The sequence below is a fragment of the Pongo pygmaeus genome, chromosome 14 (assembly GCF_028885625.2).
Source record: "Pongo pygmaeus isolate AG05252 chromosome 14, NHGRI_mPonPyg2-v2.0_pri, whole genome shotgun sequence".
Taxonomy (NCBI): domain Eukaryota; kingdom Metazoa; phylum Chordata; class Mammalia; order Primates; family Hominidae; genus Pongo; species Pongo pygmaeus.
Window position 1 is genome coordinate 118,996,012 of NC_072387.2, and position 27,405 is coordinate 119,023,416.

General features: G+C 38.7%; 1 protein-coding gene across 4 annotated transcripts in view; it reads left to right on the plus strand.

Annotated features, from left to right (window-relative positions):
* Positions 1 to 27,405, plus strand: part of MYO16 (myosin XVI) — a 719,880-nt gene that overhangs the window by 530,673 nt on the left and 161,802 nt on the right. The gene's annotated exons all lie outside the window — the stretch shown is intronic.

Consider the following 27,405-nt stretch of genomic DNA (forward strand, 5'->3'; position numbering starts at 1 on the left):
TTTCCCAATTCTCTAACCAGGTTTGTAAAACATGCTTCTTACTTCAACACCTTCAAGGACTTCCTCTTGTATAAAAATGATCATTCTCCTTAGTCTAGGCTAATATCAGGTTTCTCCAAGCTGATCATAATTTTTTTCCATATCTTACCTGTCAGAACTCCCCTGTGCAAGATCTCTGTTCAGGTTATTTTTCTAATCCACTCACTGTTTCTGCATTTTCAGCCTCCCTTAAACTCCTTTACATTAAGCTTGATATATCCTCCTTGTCTTCTTAACAAGATCAAATTTTATCCAACTTTCAGTATTAAATCCATGTTCGTTTATCCTCAGTCCAAATCCCAGCTGTAGTGTCTTCTGCTTTTGCATGTACAGCTCTCTGTCTCCTACTCTTACTCCTTTGACCTCACTTAGTACAGATGGCGTGCTAGAGGGTAAAATCTCTCACCGCTGTCTTACAGTGTATTTCAGTTCATTTCTACCAGTGTTTCCAGACTCTGCCTTATGCCAAAGAAGGAGCATTTGAGAATCAAAGATGAGCAAAGCCTATTCCTTGCCTTCAAATATCTCAGCTTCGAATAGGGAAAGGCAAATGAACAAATATTAATATGAATATTGTATTACATTGATATAATAATATCAGCAAATGTATATATTATGATAGGGAAGGAAGCAATTCGTGGCTTAAAAAATGTGTAGATGCTTTCCAAACCCAGACCTTCAAGGGTGATTGAGAGCTCACTAAGTATAAAAGAGAGGGGGGACATTCTTGTAAAGACATAGAATTTTGATTCAGGATTCAGTTGTATAGGACAGAATCCACTCTACTTATTTAAGTAGAAAATAATATAGTTTGAGAAAATAATCATTGGGAGACTCTAAGTTGAACTTTCAGGAATGACATTAAAAGCACACCACAGAACAGAGTTACTAAGACAGTTACAGCCTTATCTTAGATCAGGAAGCCGCTAGCCAAATTAAGAAGCTGCTGCTACAGTTACTGTTACTGCTCCCACCTGCACAGGTAGGGTGTGCAAACCCTAGCACTCAGCATCAAAGGAGTGAGGGACTAGACCTGGAGATTCCCACTGCAAGGGAAAATCATCTTCACGGAGGCTCACCAGCTAACACAGCAGAAGCAGCAGCAGCGTGCTTCTCTCTACATCTACTTCTAAGTCTTGTGCCATCACAACAGACTGGTGGAAGCTAAAGAGCAACTGGATCCCAGTGCAAGGCTATGTGGAGGGCAGGCTTCTCCTTTTCAGCCTCGGTGGTACAGGCAACAACAAGGATGGATGGGCAATGCCATTACAACATAGCACCTACCTAGTATTTGGGAAGTTCTGTCAGAAGTTCAGTTCAGGGTAGAAAGGGCGGTAGGTGACATGTCTAAAAAGATTGGGTTGGGCCAAATCATGAGTAAACATGCATGTACAGCCAAGGGCTTTGTCCTCTTGACACTGTTAACTCATTAAGTATTTTTAGACAAAGTAGGAGGATGAAGCAATAAAAACAAAAACGCAGAGGGCCTGATACAGGAGATATTAGTATCATAGAAAGCAAGTGAAATGAAGAAAAGGGGTCAATAGGAAATGTACTGGGTGATGTGGTAGTTAGGCTAAAGAGGAGCTTTGAGAGGCATTAGAGTGGCACGGTCTCAGAAGAAGGCTGGGGTGGTGAGTGGCACATCAGAAGGAAATCCATGGAGGATTTTATATGTATATAAAATGTATATGTGTATATATGTATGCTATATATATGAAAAACATATATATATACAAATATAAACATGTATATATATTATATACATATATACATATATGTATATATTATATATTATATATACATATATGTATATATTATATATTACATATACATAATATATACATATATGTATATATGTATGTATTATATATACAAATATAAAGATATGTATACATGTATATATTATATACACAAATATAAAGATATGTATACATGTATATATTATATACACAAATATAAAGATATGTATATATGTATGTATTATATATACACATATAAAGATATATGTATATATTATATATAAATATAAAGATATATGTATATATTATGTATAAATATAAAGATATATGTATATATTATATACAAATGTAAGTATATATTATATATACAAATATAAGTATAGATTTATATATTATATATACAAATGTAAGTATATATTTATATATTATATATACAAATATAAGTATATATTTATATATTATATATACAAATCTAAGTATATATAATATATACAAATATAAGTATATATGTTATATATATGAATATAAGTATATCTATATATACGAATATAAGTATATATTTATATATTATATATACAAATATAAGTATATGTTTATATATTATGTATACAAATATATGTATACATTTATAATTATATATACATATATAAATATATGTATACATTTATAATTATACAAACATATGTATATATTTATAATTATATATACAAATATATGTATATATGTATAATTATATACAAATATAAATGTATATATTTATAATTATATATACAAATATATGTATATATTTATAATTATATATACAAATATATGTATATATTTATAATTATATACAAATATAAATGTATGTATTTATAATTATATATACAAATATATGTATATATTTATAATATACAAATATAAATGTATATATTTATTATATATACAGATATAAATATATGTATATATTATTATATATACAAATACACGTATGTATTTATATATAAAGGTATAAATGTATATATTTGTATATATAAATATACAGACTATACAAATATATGTATATATTTATATATACAAATATATACAGATATACGTATATATTTATATGTACAAAAGATATACATATATTTTTATAGACAAATATATACAGATATACGTATATATTTATATAGACAAATATATACAGATATACGTATATATTAATATAGACAAATATATACAGATATACATATGTATTAATATAGACAAATATATACAGATATGCGTATGTATTAATATAGACAAATATATACAGATATACGTATGTATTAATATAGACAAATATATACAGATATACGTATGTATTTATATAGACAAATATATACAGATATACGTATGTATTAATATAGACAAATATATACAGATATACGTATATATTAATATAGACATATATACAGATATCTGTATATATGTATACATATGTGTATATATGTATATATACATGTATATATACACATATGTATACGTATACATATATACACATATGTACATATGTACATATATGTGTATATGTACATATATACATATGTTATATATGTACATATATACATATATGTACATATATACGTATATACGTGTATATATATATACAAATATATATACGTATATACGTTATATGTATATACAAATATATGTGTATAGATACGTATATACGTATATATACATATATACGTGTATTTTATATATACAAGTATATGTATATATTTATATACATATATGCATATTCTACATTTATATACATATATTTATATTTGCATTTATTAAATATTTATATTTCAATAAATATAAACTTTATTAAATTTTATTAAATACTTATATAGTTAATCAATACATATATAAATATAAAATATATAAATACAAAATATAAATATATTTATATAAATATATACTACATATTTATATATGTATATATTTCTATATGTATAGAAATATTATTATATACAGTGTGTATGTATATATTTACATTTATATATAAATTCTCATATATTTAAATAGAAATTTATATACATAAACTATAAAAATATATACATTTTAAATATAATTAAATATAATTCACGTTCTTTGAATTTGAGAGATTTCACTATTACAAATTCTTTAGGAAAACAGCAATCTTAGACTTGTATTTCTATTTTTCAGGCTATATTTTCTTCATAGTAAATATTTGTTGAATTCATAGGGAGTATTTTAGAATTACAATGAGGTATGATGATTTCAGGAAATTACTTTTCCTAAGGTTTTATGGAAGTGATTGTAAGCGGATATGTACTTGATGTGCCTTCTGAGTCTGTTTGTGTTGTGTATTGGAGAAGCACTAGATGTTCAATAAATGCTAATTGCATTAAAGTCAGTGGAAATGTGCTTTGGAATAATAGTTTTTAAATTATTTTATGTTCAGTTTAAAAAATTGTTGTACATTCACTTAAAATTTCCATTTTTAGTTTCAAATATTTTTAGAAAATTTTTGGGAAATCGACTAAGTTTAAGTCAGTGTAATTATTTTGCTGAGTTCTGATAGAAATAAAGCAAAACAGAGAAAAACCAATTGATTAGTTGGTGCACAGCCTAAACTGCTGTGGAAACATGAATGTTCCTTTAAAATCACCTTTATTTTTTAAGCAAGATTTTTATCATGGGAGTCAGTTTTGTGGTTTTATAAAACTCTTTTATTGTACTGAGATGTACTAATGAGTCTTAGCCAAAAGACTCCCTGAGGACTCATTCACATGTTCAGTATAGATTATATGTAATTTGTGGCAATATGTCAAGCCATATGCCATTTGAGTAATCAAATGTAGACACATACACTTAAATTGTGAGCTATTGCAGTTTCAAAAAAAGCAGCAACACATTCTGAATTTTATAAATCAAGACAAGTAGAAAAAGTTAACTGATTTGAAATCAACATGCAAGTCTAGTTTGGACAATAGGAGGAACATTGCTAAATAGCTCTCTGATAGTAAAGTTGGCCCCAAGCGAGAGCTCAATGGCCCTGGGGTTCTTGGCTTTGTTGCCACTGTTTTGGCCAGACTGATGGGGTAGAACGTATCTCCTTCATCACCACTTGCTCCTCCATGATGGGATTACCTGGTCTTTTTACTGGAAATTCATTACATTTCATAGGAAAGATAATTATTACTCCTGGATGATACTGGCATCCAGCCCCACCTGGAGGGACTCACCTGTCCTGAAAGCTCTGACCAGGAAGACCAGCCACGCTTCAGAGTCTTGTTTGGAACAGAGGCTCTGAGGTGCTTTTAGAAATGTTTAAGCAACATTATTTAAATTATAGCTGGAGATCTTTTCTAAACACATTTGAATTTTTCATTACTCATAGGAGCACAGTATATTTTCCAATCACCATTACAGAAATATTTTAAAGTAAATGGGAAGAGGCTGTACATGAAATATTAACACAGTCTCATTAATGAGCATGAATCTGAATTAAAGAAGGCTTGTAGGGTTTTTTGGCTAGATATTTGTTTTAGCAAATATTAAATCATATATGGGATTATCACTTATAGGGGCTGCTCTTAAAAGTCTGATGATTTACATGATGGATAAGCATTAAATTCAGAAATGTGTCTAATTTTATTGGCTATTAAAATTAAGATTCTTGAAGGAAGAAAGAATTATGGTTCGGTGAAAGACATTGGCTCTTAGGAAAGTTAAATTTCCATTAAGGTGATTCTAAACTAGCTCTAGTAAGAAATAGTATTTTTAAGTTCCTAAATTTTGATGTGAGATGAGCAAATAGATTAGGAGATAGTAAAACAACATTAAGTAATAAAAATTGCATTAATGAAAATGTAGGTCAAAAGTAATAGTTATACAATATATGACACCTACCTATATGAGCCTTGTTTGTTGTCTGCTCGTAGGATCTTTGTCTGAAAGTTGTTTTTTATGAAAATTTATATTAACATGAAGTGAATCTCTTTGGATCTCAGATAAGCATCCCATTGTGATTGGTCTGAATGGTTTATAGGCAACAAGTTGGTGATGTTGTTCTTACACCTAAGATGATGCATCTCTGTTTCAGCTCCTTCTCCCCACAAATGCTTATGCATTATAATGGGCTAAACGGGAGCCCTCCGAAAATATTTCCAGGCCCCCATTCATGGAGGCTGTGAATATGATCTTATTTGGAAAAAGGGTCTTCATTTATATAATTAAGTTACAGATCTTGAGATGAGGAGATGATTCTGGCTTATCTGGGTGGTCTCTACGTCCAAAACCTACTCTAAAAGTTAGGCAGAGAGAGATTTGAGAGAAAAGAAGGAGGCCATGTGACCACAGCAGGAGGTATTGAAGCAGCCAGGAGCCAAGGAACACCTGGAACTCCCAGAAGCTGGAAGAGGCAGGAAGGATCCACCCCTTGAGCCTCTGGCGGTGTGGGTGGGCCAGATTCCAGAGTGCTGGCCTCCAGTGGTGAGAGGGAACACTTTTCTCTTGTTTTGAGCCACCTAACTCGTTATTTGTTGCAGCCATCCTAGGAAACCATAAAGTATTTATTGGTTCATCTTGACAGATGATAAGAGTAGTAGTTTTATCAGATAACACTGTAGAATTTCCTTGCCACATTTGATTCGTTTTTAAGTGATTCCTACACTTCTCTGTCTCAGGTTTTTGCATGTGGTTTTCCTTACCTGGAACATCCAAATCCTATCCATCTTCCTTCAGATCAAGTTCTTGGCCTGATCTAAATTTCCTTGATCTCATTTTGCCCTAATCAATAATGATTCCTGAAGCTTGCATGACATTTTCCAGTTTACAAAGTACTTCTGTGACATTGTCACCACGTTCTTGGATATAAATATTACTATTTCCGTTTTCCAGGTAAATAAGCCTTGGTGAAGTTCAGTGATTCACCAAAGATTGTACAGCTGCATATTAATTTCCTAGGCCTGCCAAAACCAAGTACCGTAGACTGGGTGGCTTAAAACAACAGAGATTTATTTTTTCACAGTGCTGGAGGATAGAAGTTCAAAGTCAAGTGTTGGCAGGGTTGATTACTTCTGGAGACTCTGAGGGAGAGGCTGTTCCAAGCCTCTCTCCCAGCTTGTGGTGGTAGCCAGCCATTGGCATTCCTACCTTACAGACCCCAGTTCCTGGCTTGCAAACCTATCACCCCAATCTGTGCCTCCGTCACATGGCCCTGTCCCTCTGTGTGTTCTCTCCTCTTCTCACAAAGATTTAATCCAGCCGGACCGCATCTTAATTTAGCTAATTTCATCTACAAAGACCCTATTGCCAAATAAGGTCATATTCTGTTGATCTGGGTGGACGTGAATTTTCGGATACACTATGCAAGCCACTACAGGCTAGCAGTGACAACGCTGTGTCTTATTTTCCCCAAGTTCACTGTGCTTTTCTCTCTTCACCACATCGTGGGGTGACATTCCTAATGTGTTTATTGTCTGTGCTCATAGAATTCATGTGGCATAGTGGAAGGAGGGTGGAAAGGGCAGGATCCCTGCCTGGGGCCCAGCTGGCCAGGGTTTGATTTCCAGCTCCATTACTCTGTGCCTTTGAGGAGGATAAGGACCCTCAGTTGCCACACCATGATATTTATCATTAAAGAAAATATAATTATGAACCTCATAAACTTGTCCTGAAGGTTGAGTACAGGACAAGCAATAAATGCAGGTAAAATTATTTTTACTCATTTTTTTCAAGTATGTGAGTCATCTATTTCCCCAACAATGGCTGAAGGTCTTCAGTGCAGGAATACAACAGTACTTCATAACATTTTGAACTCATCAATCACAGATATTGAAGACCAGAAAATATTGCAGGGGTTATCGAGTCAACTTTTGCCATATATTCAGAGGAGAATATTGGTGGCCCCATTGAGTTGCTCAACTAAAGTAAGTGGTAAAGTGTCCTTGATTTGTTTAAAAAAAAACAGAGTCAATTCTTTCATCTTATAAAAGTGCTCACATTATATAAAGTAATATTTTGAAAGTCATGTTAGAATGTTTATTTTTATATACATACGGTTACTGGTATCACTTTAGTAGATGATAGGAAAGGTATAACCACTCCCATTATATTACGGTATTTTCTGGCCCTTCTTATGACACTTGAAAGACTTCAGTGGAAGATATATACAGAAAATTGAGATATTTCTCTATAGTATTAAATTAAATATATTAAAATATAATATAAAAAATATATAAAAATATAGTATAATATAAAATTAAATTCTCTAAATATAGTATTAAATACAGAAAATTGAGATATTTCTCAACTACAATATTAAAAGAGAAAACAGAAAACAAAATGTTTTAGTTTATGTTAATGTAACATTTTGTTTTTCACAGAATATTTGGGATGCTTTGTGATGAGTAGCTCCCTTTGAAGGGAATTTTGTAAAAAAATATGTATATTCTTTACCATTTAGTTTTGTAACTAATACTTTAATCAGGCATACAGGTGTGTGAAATGTTACTGCACATTTTAAAAGATCCTTTCCATATGATTTCCCCTTATAAAATTAAAACATTCTCTACAATTTATATACATACTCTGAGTTGTAATTTTATGATGGCATAAAAACTTACAGCCACCTTATCTAGTGTGCTTGCAAATGCATCTTTCTGTGGGTGGATTTTGATTGTATTTGTCAGGATTCCTTCGTTGTAGCTCTAAACCACAACCCTACAGATAAAATTGTAATCTCAGACACGTAGGCCCTGATCATTACTGTTCATGTCAGTGATTTCCACAGGCCTTTACGGGAATCATATCACTAAAAAGTTGTTGATGGAAATGACGTGAGGAAAAGAATGAAGTCACTGATTTGTAGCCCGTCTGTAAAATACGTAGATTTTTTTCTTCTCTTTAAAAATAGTGTATCTCTATCTTTGAATAAACTAAGTTTGAAATGTTCCTATTGTTTAGATTTATGCTGTAATGCAGGTCCCTGAGTAGAGATCTTTGTCTCATTGATGCTGTGGTTGATTCTAGATCATCTAGTGATGAAAGCCAACCCCTTTGCCCTTAAACATTTTTTCTTTTCTTTTTTTTTTTTTTTTTTTTTTTGAGATGGAGTTTTGCTCTTGTTGCCCAGGCTGGAGTGCAAAGACACAATCTCGGCTCACTGCAACCTCCGCCTCCCAGGTTCAAGTGATTCTCCTGCCTCAGCTTCCCAAGTAGCTGGGATTACAGGCATCCACCATTGTGCCCAGCTAATTTTTTGTATTTTTAGTGGAGACAGGGTTTCACCATGGTCTCGAACTCCTGACCTCAGGTGATCCACTCTCCTCGGCCTCCCACCTTAAACATTTTTATATAACATGCTTGCGGGATGTCTGTTGAGCTTCTCAGTTCCACCTGTGTCAGGAACACCTTTCATAACATGTCCTTTATCTCCCCGGAGATTTGTGGGGGACACATTGTACCCAAGAAGACTCTGAGAGTGAACTTTTAAATTAAAAAACAAAGAACATGAACTAATCAACAGGGCAGTTTTCATTCATTTCTCTCCTTTTCTCCAGGCAGAATCCCCAGACATAACAATCAAATCAGTCTGGTCTAAGCCAAACTGATACTCTTAAAAGCTATTTGAAAAGGTATTTTGACCTGCACAGAAAGAACTTAATTTACATCTGTATTTGTTCACCTCTTGAGCAGGCGTTTTGAAAAATAAAAAGTAGCTCTACCAGGCTCCTGGTGTTCCACTGCTGACATGAATTTCACCTTTGGCAGTATTGTGTGGGAGGCATGGTCTACCTTTTCTTACCTAGGTTTCGTTAAGACAAAAAGTAATATGTCATTTAGAGAATCTTCCACTTCTTCACATATTTAATATATTCTTTTATCTTCATGAGCTGACAGAAAGTTATAAAACTTTAGATTTTTCAGAATATTGATAGTTTATGGCTAGTTGGTATATTTTTTTCATAAAGGAATCAATGAGGCACATTCATAAATTTCAGCTGTGTCAATTTCAAGGGACTATCCATATACAGATTTCTAGATATCTAGATGGGACTCTTAACAACATTATTATTTGTTCCTAATAACCTTCTTTGTTAATTAGTATTCATCAACTTAAAGTGAATCAGAAGGAAAGCAAAAAAAAACAAAAAAACTAGTGGATAGAATCACTTAATGGGGAAGTAAAAGAATAGAAGCTGTTGCTTATAAATATTGATGGTATATAGACATCAGTTTACCACTACAGAAGAAATTGAGACTCTTTTCAGCAAACCTCAGATAGAAAGCTGAAACCAGGCAGGGAAAATAATTGGACACATTTATATTTGCTGAAAATGATCACTTATTTATTTTGCTAAAATCCAGTCTTCACATATATTCTGTGGTATATTGAATTCAAGGGTTTATCTCAAAACTTTGCATTTTAAATTATCACCACTTCCAACACCAGAAAAGTAGTTTAATTAAAAATTTAATTCCAACCACTTCTTTCCTAAGGATTATCTTTTGCATCATATAAATAACATGATAGAGAAAGGGATTATAAATTTGATGGATGTATGAATTTACTTTCATTTTGTGAATATTGATGATGTTTCTCAGAGCAGGGAGCTTATCGACTCTCAAGATTCAGTTGCATATACATGATGATTCCCAGATCTCCAGTCTATTTCTGCTGTGGGCTGCATATTGACTTTTTAATATCTCTATTAGTATAGCATGTTAAATTCAACAGAAGCAAAGTCAACTAAACTCCCTACCCATCTCCCACTCTTTCTCTCTCAACTCACCTCAAAAAAGTAAAAAAGAAGATAAATAAAACTGATTTTTTGTATTTGTCCCCCCTTTCAATTAATGGCAAAACCAGACACCCAGTTAATTACCAAGTACAAGCTACTGTCTTTCTTATTTAACTCTCAATCCAAATACTCCACTTCTTATCTCAGTACTCTAGTTCACATCACCCTCCTTGTTCTCTGGACTACGTCAGTAGTCCCTCAGCACTAATTGATGGAATGAGTACTAATTATCATTAAAGAATAAAGGAATGAACGAATTTTGTTTTGTTTTGATTTGATTTTTGAGGCGAAGTCTCATTGTTGCCCAGGCTGGAGTGCAATGGCGCGATCTCGGCTCACTGAAACCTCTACCTCCCAGATTCAAGCGATTCTCCAGCCTCAGCCTCCTGAGTAGCTGGGACCACAGGCACCCACCACCACACCCGGCTGATTTTTGTAGTTTTAATAGGGATGGGGTTTCACCATATTGGCCAGGTTGGTCTCAAACTCCTGATCTCAGGTGATCCACCCGCCTTGGCCTCCCAAACTGCTAGTGAATGAATATTTTTACTTAAAGGAATATTGACTGCCTCTAATTCATTTAGTTTTTTTTGTTTCTCTGATTACTCTCTTCAAAATTAAATGTGATTACTTTGATTTGATTTGTTAATAATAGACCTAAACTATTGGCACTGATGGATGCTCTACTTATCAATTGGGCATAAATGATCCCTTTTAAACATTTCTATCCCCAAGCTTATTTCTCATAGTTGAAGAATAAATTTTGCTTTCTCTCTTCAAAACCAGAACTTCCAAATTATTTTCACATTTTTGTTTTTCACATATCCGGTAGTAGAACAGACACAATTCAGAAGATGTAATTGAGATTCTTTAATATTTTGGGCCTATATTGCTTTTTAAAATATATTCAGCAAGATTAGTTTTTTCCTTGTAACCAGATAAAAACTTGGGCAGCTCCAGTGATATTTCTGGTCTCTCTCTAGTCATACAATGTCATTTATTTGCTTTACTTGGCACTCACAGACCCAATTCAGTAATTAAGAACTGTAATCATCAAAACAACAGATTTAATGGAAAGTGAAGTCTCTTCATGCCTCAGATACTGCCTAGACATTGTACGGTGGCCTAGAAAGTCCCTTTTTCTTCCTTTTCATGCCACGCTTTGCCTCTTCTGATGTGCATTGTTTCAATGTGGTTTCCCGCACACTGTGCTTCACGTGTGCAAAGCTAACACTCACTCAGGTGCTTTTCTGGGCTTCTTAGAGGGACCGACTTTCCCAGGTGTGGGTGATGCTCATCTTTGGCTGGCTGCTCCCCCTCGACCCTGGTTTTGGGGTTGATTCCACATAGACCCTCTCTACTGGACTCCATAATTTCCAACTTCCCATGTGTCTCTTGGCAGGATTTAACACAGCTCTGGCTTGGGTACCAGATGAAGCCCTACCACCATATCTTTCACTATCAAAACCTCCATCTGTGGTGTGGTCTCTGTTTTCATGTGCTGGCCCAGAACAGCTCAGGCCGCTGCAGCAGAAGCCGCTATCCCTCCTGCATCATCGCACATATCCCCATCCTTTGTGCTTCTTCCCAGGGCCAAAGGCCAGTGCACAGTATCTCCCTAGCCAGTGGGACAAGGCAAAGGTGTAAGAAGGTTCCCATGAAGCCTCCCTTCTCTTGACTTAGAGGACAAAGGAAGAAACCGTGGAAACGCACTTATGTCCACAATTGGATGTTATTAAAGCAATAAAGCAATCACTATTGTGTACTCCAATTGAGCACAAGATCAATAGATTGATAGATGTAGACTTTGGTGTATGAATTAAATACAGTAGAGAGCTAGATAGATGGGCAGGCACACACATAAATCAAATACCACTACTGACAGACACACATGCATATTAGCCATGCTGTAGTCTTGGATATTCCTAAATGTCTAACCTGAGGGTAGCTTTGTTAGAGGAACTTTAACTTTTAGCACTTTAACTACATGGAAATGTAGATTTCAATATCAGAAATATATTTAAGATATATGTGAGATACTGTAATTAGCATTTGATTTGACCTTAACATACCTAACAAGGTAGCCTGTGCAAGCTTTAGAAAAATCTCTAATTTTAATGCAGAGAATTACATATAATTCTCTAATTTACATGTAAATTATGGATAATCTTCGCTAGGTAAGAGTAATAGGGAAGGAAAATTAAGGCGTATTTATAAGAGATCTAAGTAGTGAATTTCTACACAATGCCCCTAAAGGCCCACCTAGGGACATAACACCATGGTTTTGCTCTTCAGAGGCATTGGTGTGTGCACTTACTGAATTACAGGGAGCTGAAGAGTAGCAACATCCATGTTTTCACCCTTTGCCCAGGGCTCCGTTTCCTCTCATCTCTCCGTTCTGTAGCCTGTGAGGCAGTGCACCACTGACAAGTATGCTGAGACCCACTGGGCTCTGTGCACAATACTCATTTTGCAGCTCAGATGGCTTCTCCTTTCACATACAGTTCTCCTACAATGGATGATTCTCATCCCTTTGCCTCGATCTGTCAGACTTCATCGTCCCACATCATTCTCTTTGCTTTCCTTTATACCTTCAAGAGCTCCATTATCTTTCTTTAGGGGTCTTAAACAGTGCTGTGCAGCATGTATCCCTGTCTTTTCCTGAGCTACGTAGCAGGAAGGAGCTTCTCAGCTGTCAGCAACAAGGCAGAGTAGACAAAACAAGAAAATGAAAAATCATTGAGGTCCATCAGGATTCCATCTCAGGAATAAACTGTACTAAATTTTCAAGGAGCAGAAAATGATTACAGGGAATAGATTCCCCAGGAAAAGTTAAGCAGACAGACAAGGGATGCTGAAGTGATCTAGAGATTATCCACAGCAGAAAGTAGCTGCATTACCTAAGGCTAAAGGATCATGGGAGGAGAAGTTACCTCTGGAGCCCAGAAGCTGAGGGCAGGAGGTGGAAGCCACATGTTTCTACAAGGCCACTACTCTGGAAGAATTGGGCTATGAAAAGTGGGCTGCAAGACAAAAATGGAATCAGGGAGGAAATTCAGCCCTTGTAGGAGAGGAAGATAATTACCAAAACTTGGACCCTCCTCCTGCCTTGTCATTTTCTGCAGTGCTTTTAGGGGTGTAGCCCTATCTGGAAGGCCAGGCTGAGAACCCCACTGCCTCAATGCATCTTAGGGCAGAAAAGGGCACAGATTCATCCGAGAGCAAATGGGCATACCTTGAAGAAGAAAGACATCACAAAGCACAATTTGTGGCAGAGTCCAGGTCTCTTGAAAGTGCATACCTAGACAAAGTTAGAGTTGATAGATACAGACATATAAGTTAAGGCTGGCTACCCCTGGAAAAAGGAATTAGAGATAATTTTTAATTTTGTTACTTTTAGTACATTCCAAATTTTATAAATGTATATGATATGCTTAGGCTTTATGTCCCCACCCAAATCTCATCTTGAATTGTAATCTCTGTAATCCCCAAAGGAGAGACCAGGTGGAGGTGATTGAATCATGGGGGTGGTTTGCCCTGTGCTGGTCTCGTGACAGTGAGTTCTAACAAGATCTGATGGTTTTATAAGGGGCTCTTTCCCCTTTGCTCAGCACTTCTCCTTCCTGCCGCCTTGTGAAGAAGGCACCTTGCTTCCCCTTTGCCTTCCGCCATGATTGTAAGTTCCCTGAGGCCTCCCTAGCCATGCTGAACTGTGAGGCAATTAAGCCTCTTTCCTTTATAAATTACTCAGTCTCAGATAGTTCTTTACAGCTGTGTGAAAACAGATGAATAGAACATGTAACATATTTTACAAAATATTTTTAAAAGGTTAGCCCCTGCTGTTTTCCTTGGCTTATTAAAAATCTAGTCTGTTAACCCTGATAACCTCCTCAATCCAATGATGATATTTTAATAACCTTTGATATTAGCCATATGAAAGGCAATCTGAAAATCTAAATAGATGCCCATTTACTAAATTTACATATAAGCCATTCCTAGCCCCCTAAAATAATAGTTTTGTTGATGGATTATGCTAATCAATAAAATCATTAAAATTTAGTGTGAAGTGGCCAGAGATCAAAACTCAATTAAATAGATAAGAAACTGTGGTTCAGAGAAGCTGACTGTCATGTTCCCACAATTAATTATCCCAGCATGTGGCCCATGAGTGTTTCTATAGGTTGAGAAGCAGAAACTATAATAGAATGAGAATCTCTTCTTCTTAACCCTTGGTCTATTGTTTCCTTTTTCTTTACCACGCTCTCATTTTTATATCATTTTCTCCAAAATTCCAACACCATATATGGCATATATAGGGTGTCACAATAACCAGGGATTTTTGAAAAATACTGCACTTGATTGCTATCCTCTTAGATGAAAGTATTTGAAAGTTTTTTTTCCTCTACAAGAACTTTTCAAAAAATGCTAACTCCCCTAAGAAAATAGCTTAGCCTTGAGTATAGTTATAGTGTAATCTCATCTTAAACTTATCAGCAATTTAAAAATACGTCAATATCTGCTCTAATGGCTGTTCTCAGAAGGACTGTGTTTCTTTATTTAAAATGCACTGTAGGCCGGGCATGGTGGCTCATGCCTGTAATCCCAACACTTTGGGAGGCTGAGGCGGGCGAATCACTTGAAGTCAGGAGTTCAAGTTCAGCCTGGCCAACATGACAAAACCCTGTTTCTACTAAAAATACAAAAATTAGCCAGGCGTGGTGGTGTATGCCTGCAATCCCAGCTACTCAGGAGGCTGAGGCAGGAGAATCGCCTGAACCTGGGAGGCGGAGGTTGCAGTGAGCAGAGATCATGACACTGCACTCCAGCCTGGGTGACAAAGTGAGACTCTGCTTCAAAAAAATTAATTAAATAAATAAAATAAAATGCACTGTGAGCAGTTACTTCCTGCAAACCCTGCTCCCATGCTTCTTTCTCACCTGCCAGCACCACATAGAAGGACTGAGTTAACAGAGCATCCTAAGCTCCTAGTAGCTGGAGCTGTGATTCTCATACGTAATGTGCATCCAACTTAACTGGGGAGCAAGTTTAAAATGCAGCTCCCTGGATTCCTCTCCAATAAATAATGACTAAAGAGGTCTGGGGTGAAGTTGAAAGCATTTCCATTTTTATTAAACACCAGAGGATATTCTCCTTTAGGGAATCTGGAAAGCACATTTTGAGAGACACTAAAATTATTAGCCACATAGTAGGTGCTCACATTTCACAGTTTTGCATTATTCTCTCACTCGGTACAAGGCACAGCGAGGAATGAGGCTGCAGACATAAAGAACTCACTATTCCCCAGCTCCAGCCAACCCTTGGACCTTCTTTAACAAGGTGAAGTAAGCCAATTGCTCTTGCTTTCAGTTCAGGGAATTAAAATCCAGTGTTGGTGGATAGAGCTATTTCTGTGGCGCTCTCTTGCCTTTGGATTTCAGTTTCCTTGGTGATTAGCCAAGCATGAGCCTGACACCCTTCAGTTAGGAAGAAAATCCATGTGGTTTGGCATTTTGTAACTTTTGTTCTCTTTGTGGAGCCAGGAAACTCAGTATCTTGATGAATTTTGAGTCACAGACATGGTGAAAGTTTTATACCCCTTTTTTCATATATAGATGACATAATTTATCTTTTAATTGTATTTATTGCAGTGCTGGAGTGTTACAGCAAGTACTTCCAAAAAAGCCGCATACTGTCACTGCTCTCAAGTTTATATTGCACCCCTCATTTGGCATCCACACTGGAGCATTTAAATGAGGATTGCTAACTGCCGCAGCATAAGCAAAATGCTAAGTTTTCTTTTGAGTTATTTTATTGAACAAAATCATTCCAAAGGAAATTTTGAATACATGACAATTTCCTTAAAGATCCATATTGAGTCGCATGAATATAAATTTCTCTATTACATGCATGAGAGACGCTGCCATGTACTGCATGAATCCTGTCTTCCAATCTTGAGAAGGAAAAATAAATACATAAAGCCTGAAGATCAGTTATGTAAAGAGAGTGGGGAAAAGGAAGGCATAAACCCAGCCTCTATCTTTGGCTACTTTCATGCTTTTCTCCTTTCATCCCACAAATAATAAACCAAAAAAGATTAGCAAGGCCGTGAGCCAAGCAGCTGCCCTGAGTGACCCTGGAGAGTCTTCGACCTAAAATCTTCTCTCCGCTGCTCCAGCAGCATCAACCTGCTCTCCCCAGTGGCACAGCAGAGAGCAGACCTTTGTCTGTCACTCCAGACTCACAAAGCTCTAGGTGAATTCTAATACAGGCTGGGTTTCTGCTTAGTGCTTTTTCTTTCCTAGAAATGGTTCCATCTCACTAGGCTCTGAGCCTCACTTTCCTTTGAATTGCCCAGGAGCCCACTGGCCTTGTCTGCACTGTTTTGCAGCTTTTCTTTGTTTCTTCTCTACACAAATATTGCCCCTTCCTGATGCTGGAGGCGGTGGCCATCAGGGAAGTCCGGGTGCTGAGTATAGATGCTGATAAGTTTAATGGGCTCTCCTTTCTAGGGAGACTTCTTTTCTTAGGAAGCATTTCCTTCGTAAGTTGTCAATGAATTTCACCTGAGACAATGATGGGTCTCGAATGAGAAGCTTTTTATTGGGAGGCAGCCTATTTAGCAGCCTCAAGACAGATTACCTAGGTAATGCCGTGAGTCCTTCTCAAGTAAGTCATGTATAAAACCCTGGAAGACGGCAAAGAAGAAGGTACAGGTGAGCATTAGAAACATCAATTAGGGATATTCATGAGAAAACTATAGTAAAAACTATCCAAAGGTAGGTAGGAACAAGCCTTTTTATTTATCTCCAAAGCCACCAAGAGACACACAGAGAGAGAAAGAGAAAGAGAGAGAATGGGAGAGAGAGAAAGAAAGAACTAGAGAGAGAGGTCAGCATTACTGCCTATGTGTTGTAGATGAGAAGCCTTGAAAATTTAGTAACTTGCCCTGGTTATCCAGGCCCTGGGACTTGTTGAAGCTGGACTCCAGAAGGTGTGTCACTGAGCAAGGCCAATGCACTTTTCACAACAGCTTGATGCCTCTCAGAGACTTGGGCCTAGAAAGGCAGAGTTGGCCTTGGTTGCTGGAGAAGCTGGAAAGGAGTTTATTGAAAGGAAAGGCAGCAGTGATGGCAAGGGAGGAATCTGTGAGTAGGGTAGAGGAAAGTGAAGAGCAGAGTACAATGGGGAAAATGGGAAAATGCTGTAAAGCGAAGGATTTAATTAGGCAAAATGTACGTTTTTCTGTAGACAGTGAGGATTTATCAGGGATCCAACATGATCGATCATCAAGTTAGATTTTTTTGTTTTCCATTTCCATCTTTTCTTCAGAATTAACTCCCAGGTTGTGATGGTTAACTTATGTGTTGGTTTCGCTGGGCCATGGGATGCCCAGATGGCTGCTTGAACATCATTTCTGAGGGTGTCTTTGAAGGGGTTTTGGGAAGAGATTAGCATTTGACCAGTAGACTGATTAAGATGTTGCCCTCCCCAGCTTCAAGAGGGTGGGTGGGCACCACCCAATCCCTTGAGGGCCTGAATAGCGAAAACAGGTGGAGGAAGGTTGAAATCTCTGTGCCTGACTGCTTGAGCTACAATATCAATCTCCCGCCCTTGGTACTCCTGGATTTGGGGCCCTCTGACTTAGACTGGAATCTACACTATTGGCTCTCTGGCTCTCAGGCTTTCAAACTACCTTGTCGACTTTCCTGGGTCTCCAGCTTGCAGATGGCAGATTGTGGGACTTCTCAGCCCCCATAATTATGTGAGCCAATAACTCAGACTATATATATTATACCATACTACTGGTTCTATTCATTTGGAGAACCCTGATGAATACAAAGCTTTGTATTCATTTAAGACAAAAAGAAAACATTTGGGCTATCTTAGTCCAGATTATAATTTTTTTTTAGAATCAAATTTGTTATATTTTTTAAATCAAAATTTTAAAGAATCTTTTTCGTTATATTTATTGAAATTACAGTTTTCCTTTTACTGTGCACAATTTTTCAATGCATAGGTTTGTTTAGGATCTTAGTACTATGCTAAGATTCTAAATGGATATTTTTCTCCTAGCTCCCTGCCACTGTGATAATATCAAAGGAGGCTTGGTAGGGGGTTAGGACTTCCAGCACTGTGCAGAGGTAATACACCACTACCCAATTTATGAAGGCTATGTAGGAAGCAGTAAAGAAGTGTTTCAGCCCCTTCCACTGCTCATCCCACAGCCAGGGAAGAATGACTGGAGGCTTAGTGGAGAGGTATAGCCTTTATCTTCACCCAGCAATAATGAGGATTCTTTCTTCTTGCATATCAGAGGAGGCTGGGTAGGGACCTAGACATCTACTCTGACAAGGCAGTAGTGAGGCTGTGCCTTCCTTCTCTTGTTGAGTGCTGGAAGGAGCCAGCTAGGCAGAAAGCGATGCTGGAAACTTCAACACCCTCCTCTCAACAATTGGTAAAACAATGACATAGGCAATCAGCAAGGGTACAGGAGAACTGAACAACACCATCACCAATAGAATCTACTCAATATTTATAAACACATCCACCAGCAAAAGCAGAATTCGTATTCTTTTCGAGTACTCATGGGACATGTGTCCAGATGGACTATCTGCTCGGCCGTAAAGCAAAACTAAGCAAACTCAAAAGAATTGAAATTATACAGAGTAGGTTTGCCTACCACAATGGAATCAACCCAGAAATCAATAACAGAAAGATAACAGCCAAATCTCCATATACTTGGAAACTTAACAGTGCCCTTCCAAATAATCCATGGATAAAAGGGGAAATCTTGACAGAATTAAAAATAATATGCTGAACCTAATGAAAATGAAAGTACAACATGTCAAACTTGTGTGGCACAGCTAAAATAGTATTGAATGAGAAATGTATATCACTAAATGCATATGTTAGAAAATAGGGAAAATCTCAAATCAATAATCTAAGCTCCCATCTCAGGAACATAGGAGCAAAATAAACCACAGTAAGCAAATGGAAACCAATGACAAAAAAAGCAGAAATCAATAGAATTAGAAAAAAAGGAGAAAATCAATGAAACAAAGAGTTGGTTCTTTGAAAACACCAATAAAAATTATAAACCTGTAATATGAGTGACAAAGAAAAAAGAAAAATTACATAAATAGCCAATATCAGTAATAAAACAAGGAAAATCATTATAGGCCCTGTAGACATCAAAAAGATACAAAGGGAATATTACCAACAGCTCTCACACATAAATTCTGTGACTTCGATGAATGGATCAATTCCTCAAAAAACACAAGCTACTTCAATTCACCCAATATGAAATAGACAATTTGAATAGCCCCATAACTTTTAAGAAATGAATTTGTAATTTAAAGTCTCTCAAAAAAGCTTCCTATTCCAGATTGTTTCACTGGAGAATTCTACCAAATGTTTTAAGGAAAATTAAAGCCAACTTTACACAATCTTTTCTAGAAAATAGAAAAGAATACTCTCTAATTCATTTGATAAAGCAAGTATTATCCTAACACCAAAAACCACACAGACAGTAGCACATACACACACACACACACACACACACAGAGAGAGAGAGAGAGACAAAATTAAAAACAAAAAACATCCTTCATGAATATAGGTGAAAAATATGTTTAAAATATTAGCAGATAGAATTTAGCAATATATAAAAAGAATGGTTTTGGTTTTTGTTTTCTTTTTCTGGGGGTGCACAGCTGATTCAAAGTCTAAAAATCTATCAAGGTAACCAATCACATCAACAGGTCAAAGAAGAAGAAATACATGATTATATCAGAGGATGAAGAAAAAGCATTTGATAAAATTTAACATCCAGTAATGATAAAAATCAACTCCCAGACAAATAGGAATGGAAAAGATAACCTGAACTTGATAAAGAGTTTCTACAAAAATCCTACAGCCAATATTATATTTAAGGGTGAAATCTGGATGTTTTACTTCTATGATCAGAAACAAGACAAGGATGTCTGCTCTCACCACTCTTAACATAGGCTGCTGGAAGTTCTAGCAAGTGTAATAAAGCAAGAAAGGACATAAAAGGCAAACAGATTGGAAAGGAGGAAATAAACCTGTGCCTATTTATATATGACATAATTGCCTTTGTGTAAAATCCCAAGAAATCTACCATAAAAAAAGAAAGGAAAGACTCAAAGAACTAATAAGTGAGTTTAGCAAGGTCACAAGACACAAGATAAACATTCAAAAAATCAATTGTATTTCTGTATACTAGCAATGGGCATTGAAGTGAACAATACAATTACATTTACAATTGCTCATAAAAATGCAATACTTAGGTGTAAATCTAACAAAGTAGGGTACTTGTGTGGCAAAAACCACAAAATGCTGATAAAACAAATTAAAGATCTAGATAAAAAGAAAGACATTTCATGTTTATAGATTTGAAGACAATATAGTGTCAATTTAATAGTAATTAGCATAGTAGTAGTCAGTTCTCCCCAGATTGACATATAGGCTACTGCATTCCTATCAAAATCACAGTAAAATTTTTGTAGATATAAAGGTATAAATGATACCATTCTAAAGTTTACATTGAAAGGTAAAGAAGATAGAATAGCTAAAACAATGTTTATAAAGAAGAATGAAGTGGGAGGAATTAACCTTCTCCATTTAACGTCCTTAAAGCATATTACACATAGGTCAATGGAACGGAATAAGGATGCAGAAATAGAACCACACAAAGAGACTCAACTGATTTTGGGGAAGTGAAATTGTTTATAAACTGGCAACATCCGGGATCCGTGTGGTGATGTAAATATTCTATATTTTCACTGCATTAATGTCAATATCCTGGTTGTGATAGTTTTGCAGGACGTTACTATTGAAATAAATTAAGTAAAGAGTACACAAGATTTATCTGTATCATTTCTTACAACTGTATGCAAATCTAAACCTATTTCAAAATTAAAACTTTAAAAATATTTAAAGGTAATAGAAACAGGATACATGTAGATACAATAAAGGGCATAAATGGACATCATTTATTTCGATTTTCAAATTGCCTTCTTTTTTTTTTTCCCGAGACTAGAGTGTCACTCTGTTGCCCAGGCTGGAGTGCAGTGGTGGCGTGATCTCGGCTCACTGCAATCTCCACCTCCTGGGTTCAAGCGATTCTTCTGCCTCAGCCTCCCGAGTAGCTGGGATTGCAGGCGTATACCACCACACCTGGCTAGTTTTTGTATTTTTAGTAGAGACAGGGTTTTGCCATGTTGACCAGGCTGATCTCGAACTCTTGACCTCAAGTGATCCACCCGCCTCGGCCTCCAAAAATGTTGAGATTACAGGCGTGAGCCACTGGGCTGGGCCCTCAAATTGCCTTTGACAAGGCCAATATGAAACTTCACTGATCAAGGAAAGTATCACGGTTAAAAGACCTAATTTGGAATCGGGTAGTATTTTATCTTTAAATGGAAAAGAAAAGTATTTGTGCATGCTTGTGTGTGCATGTTTATGTTGTGTATTTAAATTACTTGGCTCTGTCCACTAGAAATACCTAGAAACATTGGTTGATCCAATACTCAATCACACAGTGTGCTATTGTGAATCCTTACAGTTCAGATGGTCTCCATGTCATTTCTCTTCACAAAAATTTGCAAGATGTCCCGGAGGGAATACTTGATTCCAAATTTAGCACCAGGAAAAGACAACAGCAACAACAACAAAACACTGTTTGCAACCATGTGTTAACAATCCACAAATGCCAATTTTATGTAATATATTATCAATTATTTGCATTATTATGAAAAAATGTATAAGCTATTCGCATAGTCTCTAATATTTGTGTTCATCTGTCAACTCAAATTCTGTCAGTACTGGTCATCTATATCTTATGGATAGGGTCAAAGGTGTTTAAAGTTGGAGGGCCCTTAGGTAATATTATTTAACAAATTAAGAAAGACTCAAAGAATTTAAAGAGCTTGTCTAATATCACAAAAATAAGTAAGCTCACCTGCTTCACAATTCATTAACTTCATACAAATGTCCTTTTAGCAATAAAAAAAGAGTTACTAAACACTATACTTCCTACAAAAATCAAACTGCCGTCAGCAAATGTTTGTCGTTGTATGTGGATGTTAAATGCATTTTCCCAGGTAACAATGAATTGAAGTCTCCGAATGGGAGTTTTTTTACTTTAATTTGAATGGAAGATCTTCAGCATCTTCTCTAGATATCCACGTAAACCAGGTGCCATGTATGAGAACTTTCCAAAGAACATTATCTTGTGCTGATGAAAGATTAGTTAGCATTATCTTAAATAAAAATGACAGCACAGTGTTATGCTATATTTAGTTACAGTATAACCAAAACTTGCTATCCATTTCACCAAATAAATATTGATTGCATCCAATAGACAAGGCATTGTGCTGGCTGCTGCAGAGACAGAACTGAGAAATGTGTAGTCATTGTCCTCGAGGCACTTGGTAGCAGTTTTACCAGGGAAGTTTGGAAGCACCATCAAAAAACAAGCCCATAGCATGAACAAAGATAGGCAAGAAATGTATTTAATGAAACTCTGATGGTCCAGTTGTGCGTGTGTGTGCATGTGTGTGCGTGTGTGTGTGTTTCATTTGAAATCATCGGATTTCCAGGCAGAGACTAAGCTAGAATTGTAGATTGTGGCTATATAGAGGAGGATTCTGTATGACAGGGTCAGAGGTTCTGAACAGGAGAAATGACATTCTCAGTTTAATATATGCATCAAATAGCAGTGTTGCATTAAAGTGAGGATGTAAAAAGGCCAGTACTTAGCCTTTTTGACTATTTGTCTGTCAAAATAATAAGTGCTGGTTTTTACTAGTGTGAAGATAGTAAATATAAAAAAGCAGGGATTGAAGGGAAAATGAGAGGAAAGCTGCAGCCATTGGCAGATGACAGGGAGCCGTCCTGGGGGAGGGGATCCCAGATGGCACCGTGGTTTCTAATCTACATAACGTGCAGCAGTGAACATGAGGAAGGAGAGAAGGACGAATGAATGATTCAGAGATTTCAAGTGAGAGAGTATTGAATTTTTAAGTAAGAAATATGGCCATCTTCTGAGAATGAGGCAATCTGGGCTGGGGCTGGAAGCTTGAAAAGAGGCAAAAAGATTTCTAACAGTTACTGTGAGGATTGTAATGTGGCATTATCAAGAGGTGAATCGGGGATCTTCTTAGCAGCCAGACAGGGTCCATCTGAGATGTCAGAATGAATTTGTGGCAGATGCAAATGATACCGAATTACAGTCAGATCGAATGATTGACCATGTCATTCACTACAATTAGGAATGACTGACTATGATGAAAAAAAAATGGTGGCAGCTTATCAGTGGCTTTTGCTACTTAAATGCTAAGCCCTAAGTTTCAGGTTTTCTTGAGACCTGAAAGAAGTCAAAATAGGCCGTTGCTTTAGAAACTATGGGTGAATTGAAGGAGGGGAGATGCCAGTGGGAATGAAAAGCATGTTTAGAAAGTGGAAGAGAATAACGTCAATAGGCTATTAGAGATGAGAGTCAGGATTTGAATATCTTGGAGGTAAGGTACTTCCAAATATTTGCACCAGAAGTACTCAAAGTCATGGAGAAGGATATGATTGGAGGCATTTGGACAAGATCTTTAGTAAATGCATAGTCCTTTTTGATGTAACTGAAATGACATTTGAGGAAGCTAGGAATAAAGTGAAAAACGAATCACTGATACTCACAGAATTTGATGATCATACCTGTTATACAGTATGCCAGAAGAAATTATCTCAACTTCCATTAATTTTCTAGAAGTGAATTGGAATAACTACTAAAGTCATGTCAGCATGGTTGGGTAAAAGCATAACACAGTAGGACTTTGTAGAGATTACCCACAGTATTTGTAACCCCTTATACTTCAAATAACTTGTTTTTGGTCTACAAAGCAATGGCACGATCTCGGCTCACTGCAGCTTCCGCCTTCCAGGTTCAAGCAATTCTCCTGCCTCAGCCTCCCGAGTACCTGGGATTACAGGCGTCTGTCACCACACCCAGCTAATTTTTGTATTTTTAGTAGAGATGGGGTTTCACTGTATTGGTCAGGCTGGTCTCAAATTCCTGACTGGTGATCTGTCCACCTCGGCCTGCCAAAGTGCTGGGATTACAAGCGTGAGCCACCGTGCCTGGCCCTAAGAACTTTCATGTATGTTACATCACAATATTAACAGTGTGGTAATGCATTTTTACTCTCATTTTACCAAGTAAGAAACTGCAGCACTGGAACATTGAATGACTTGCCTAATTCCACATAGCTCCAGGTGGCTTCTGAAGATCTGTTGACTTCCTCCATGGTTTTGCTGGGCACTGCTGTTCCAAACTCAGGAAGGCATAGGGAAGCCAAGCCTCTAGATGGAGTTTTCTTGACTTCAGCACTATGAACATTTATAACCAGATAACTCCACGCTGTGGGAGCTTCTCTGTGCACACAAGGATGTGTAGCAACATCTCTGCCCAACTATCACCCCCAGTTGTGAGAGGAAAAATGTCTCCAGAAACGACCAAGTGTCCCCTGGAGGGTATGATTGAGAACCATTGCTCTAGATTGTATAAATTGTTCACATTTAACAATGTATGGTGTGTCACATCATATGTAGCTCACATTTCAGTATCACTAAGCCATGTGGTGGCACAAGTGCAAACTGGATAATTAGGTAATGGTTTACTTGTACCTGAAAGTAGTTTAACATTTTGGCATTGTCCCCCAGCTCAGCTGGTCTTCTGACCCAAATTTATTGGAAAACCTGGGAATGTGTGGGATGCCTTATTACTTCTGTTTTATTTAGGACCTTGTAACAGCAAAGAATAAAAACTCAGCCTTTATGGGAAAGGTGGAGATAATCAGGCACCCATTGTGGCAGATGCAAATATAAAAGCCTATAGAAAGGAAGTTGCATCAGGGATCACCCACCTTTTCCAGGTCCTTCCACAGTCTGCACAGCCCTTTCTTCATAGTTTCTTCTGCTGTCTCTGTCTAATATCCATTCACTGCAAAGAATCTAGTCCTCTCTGGGCTCTCTAGACAAAATTCCCAAAGAACTCAGATTAGCCATCCATACTACCTCATGGGTGACACTCAAATGCCCACAGGCATAACCCTTATACTCCCGCATGGGCGAGGCGCACTCTCCTTCAGGCGAGACGCAAGTTCTGCCTCATGGCGGATGCTCGCCCTCCCTCACGGCGGATGCTCGCCCTCCCTCACGGCGGGTGCTCGCCCTCCCTCACGGCGGGTGCTCGCCCTCCCTCACGGCGGGTGCTCCCCCTCCCTCACGGCGGGTGCTCGCCCTCCCTCACGGCGGGTGCTCGCCCTCCCTCACGGCGGGTGCTCCCCCTCCCTCACGGCGGGTGCTCGCCCTCCCTCACGGCGGGTGCTCGCCCTCCCTCACGGCGGGTGCTCCCCCTCCCTCACGGCGGATCCTCCCCCCTCACGGCGGGTGCTCCCCCTCCCTCACGGCGGGTGCTCGCCCTCCCTCACGGCGGGTGCTCGCCCTCCCTCACGGCGGATCCTCCCCCTCCCTCACGGCGGGTGCTCGCCCTCCCTCACGGCAGATCCTCCCCCTCCCTCACGGCGGGTGCTCGCCCTCCCTCACGGCGGGTGCTCGCCCTCCCTCACGGCGGGTGCTCGCCCTCCCTCACGGCGGATCCTCCCCCTCCCTCACGGCGGGTGCTCGCCCTCCCTCACGGCAGATCCTCCCCCTCCCTCACGGCGGGTGCTCGCCCTCCCTCACGGCGGGTGCTCGCCCTCCCTCACGGCGGGTGCTCGCCCTCCCTCACGGCAGATCCTCCCCCTCCCTCACGGCGGGTGCTCGCCCTCCCTCACGGCGGATCCTCCCCCTCCCTCACGGCGGGTGCTCGCCCTCCCTCACGGCGGGTGCTCGCCCTCCCTCACGGCGGGTGCTCGCCCTCCCTCACGGCGGATCCTCCCCCTCCCTCACGGCGGGTGCTCCCCCTCCCTCACGGCGGGTGCTCGCCCTCCCTCACGGCAGATCCTCCCCCTCCCTCACGGCGGGTGCTCGCCCTCCCTCACGGCGGGTGCTCGCCCTCCCTCACGGCGGATCCTCCCCCTCCCTCACGGCGGGTGCTCGCCCTCCCTCACGGCGGGTGCTCCCCCTCCCTCACGGCAGATCCTCCCCCTCCCTCACGGCGGGTGCTCGCCCTCCCTCACGGCGGGTGCTCCCCCTCCCTCACGGCGGGTGCTCCCCCTCCCTCACGGCGGGTGCTCGCCCTCCCTCACGGTGGGTGCTCCCCCTCCCTCACGGCGGGTGCTCGCCCTCCCTCACGGCGGGTGCTCCCCCTCCTTCACGGCGGATCCTCCCCCTCCCTCACGGCGGATCCTCCCCCTCCCTCACGGCTGATCCTCCCCCCTCTCACGGCGGGTGCTCCCCCTCCCTCACGGCGGGTGCTCGCCCTCCCTCACGGCGGATCCTCCCCCTCCCTCACGGCGGGTGCTCGCCCTCCCTCACGGCGGATCCTCCCCCTCCCTCACGGCGGGTGCTCCCCCTCCCTCACGGCGGGTGCTCGCCCTCCCTCATGGCGGATCCTTGCCCTCCCTCACGGCAGGTGCTCGCCCTCCCTCATGGCGGGTGCTCACCCCCTTTCTTGGTTGTTGCTCACTCTTGCTTAGGAGTATAGAGGCCTCATTGGTTTTGTGTCTCCCGTTATCCACTCCCGGTCCACACGGGGCAGAGAACAGACTATGACACACTGACCATGGTCTATTTTCAAAAGTAAGCCTTTTAAAGAGTGTATGGCTGATCAGCTTCCCAGACCACTGAGATTTCACACTTAGTTGACACTAAGAGAGACAACAAACTATTTCAGTCTTCAAAGATCA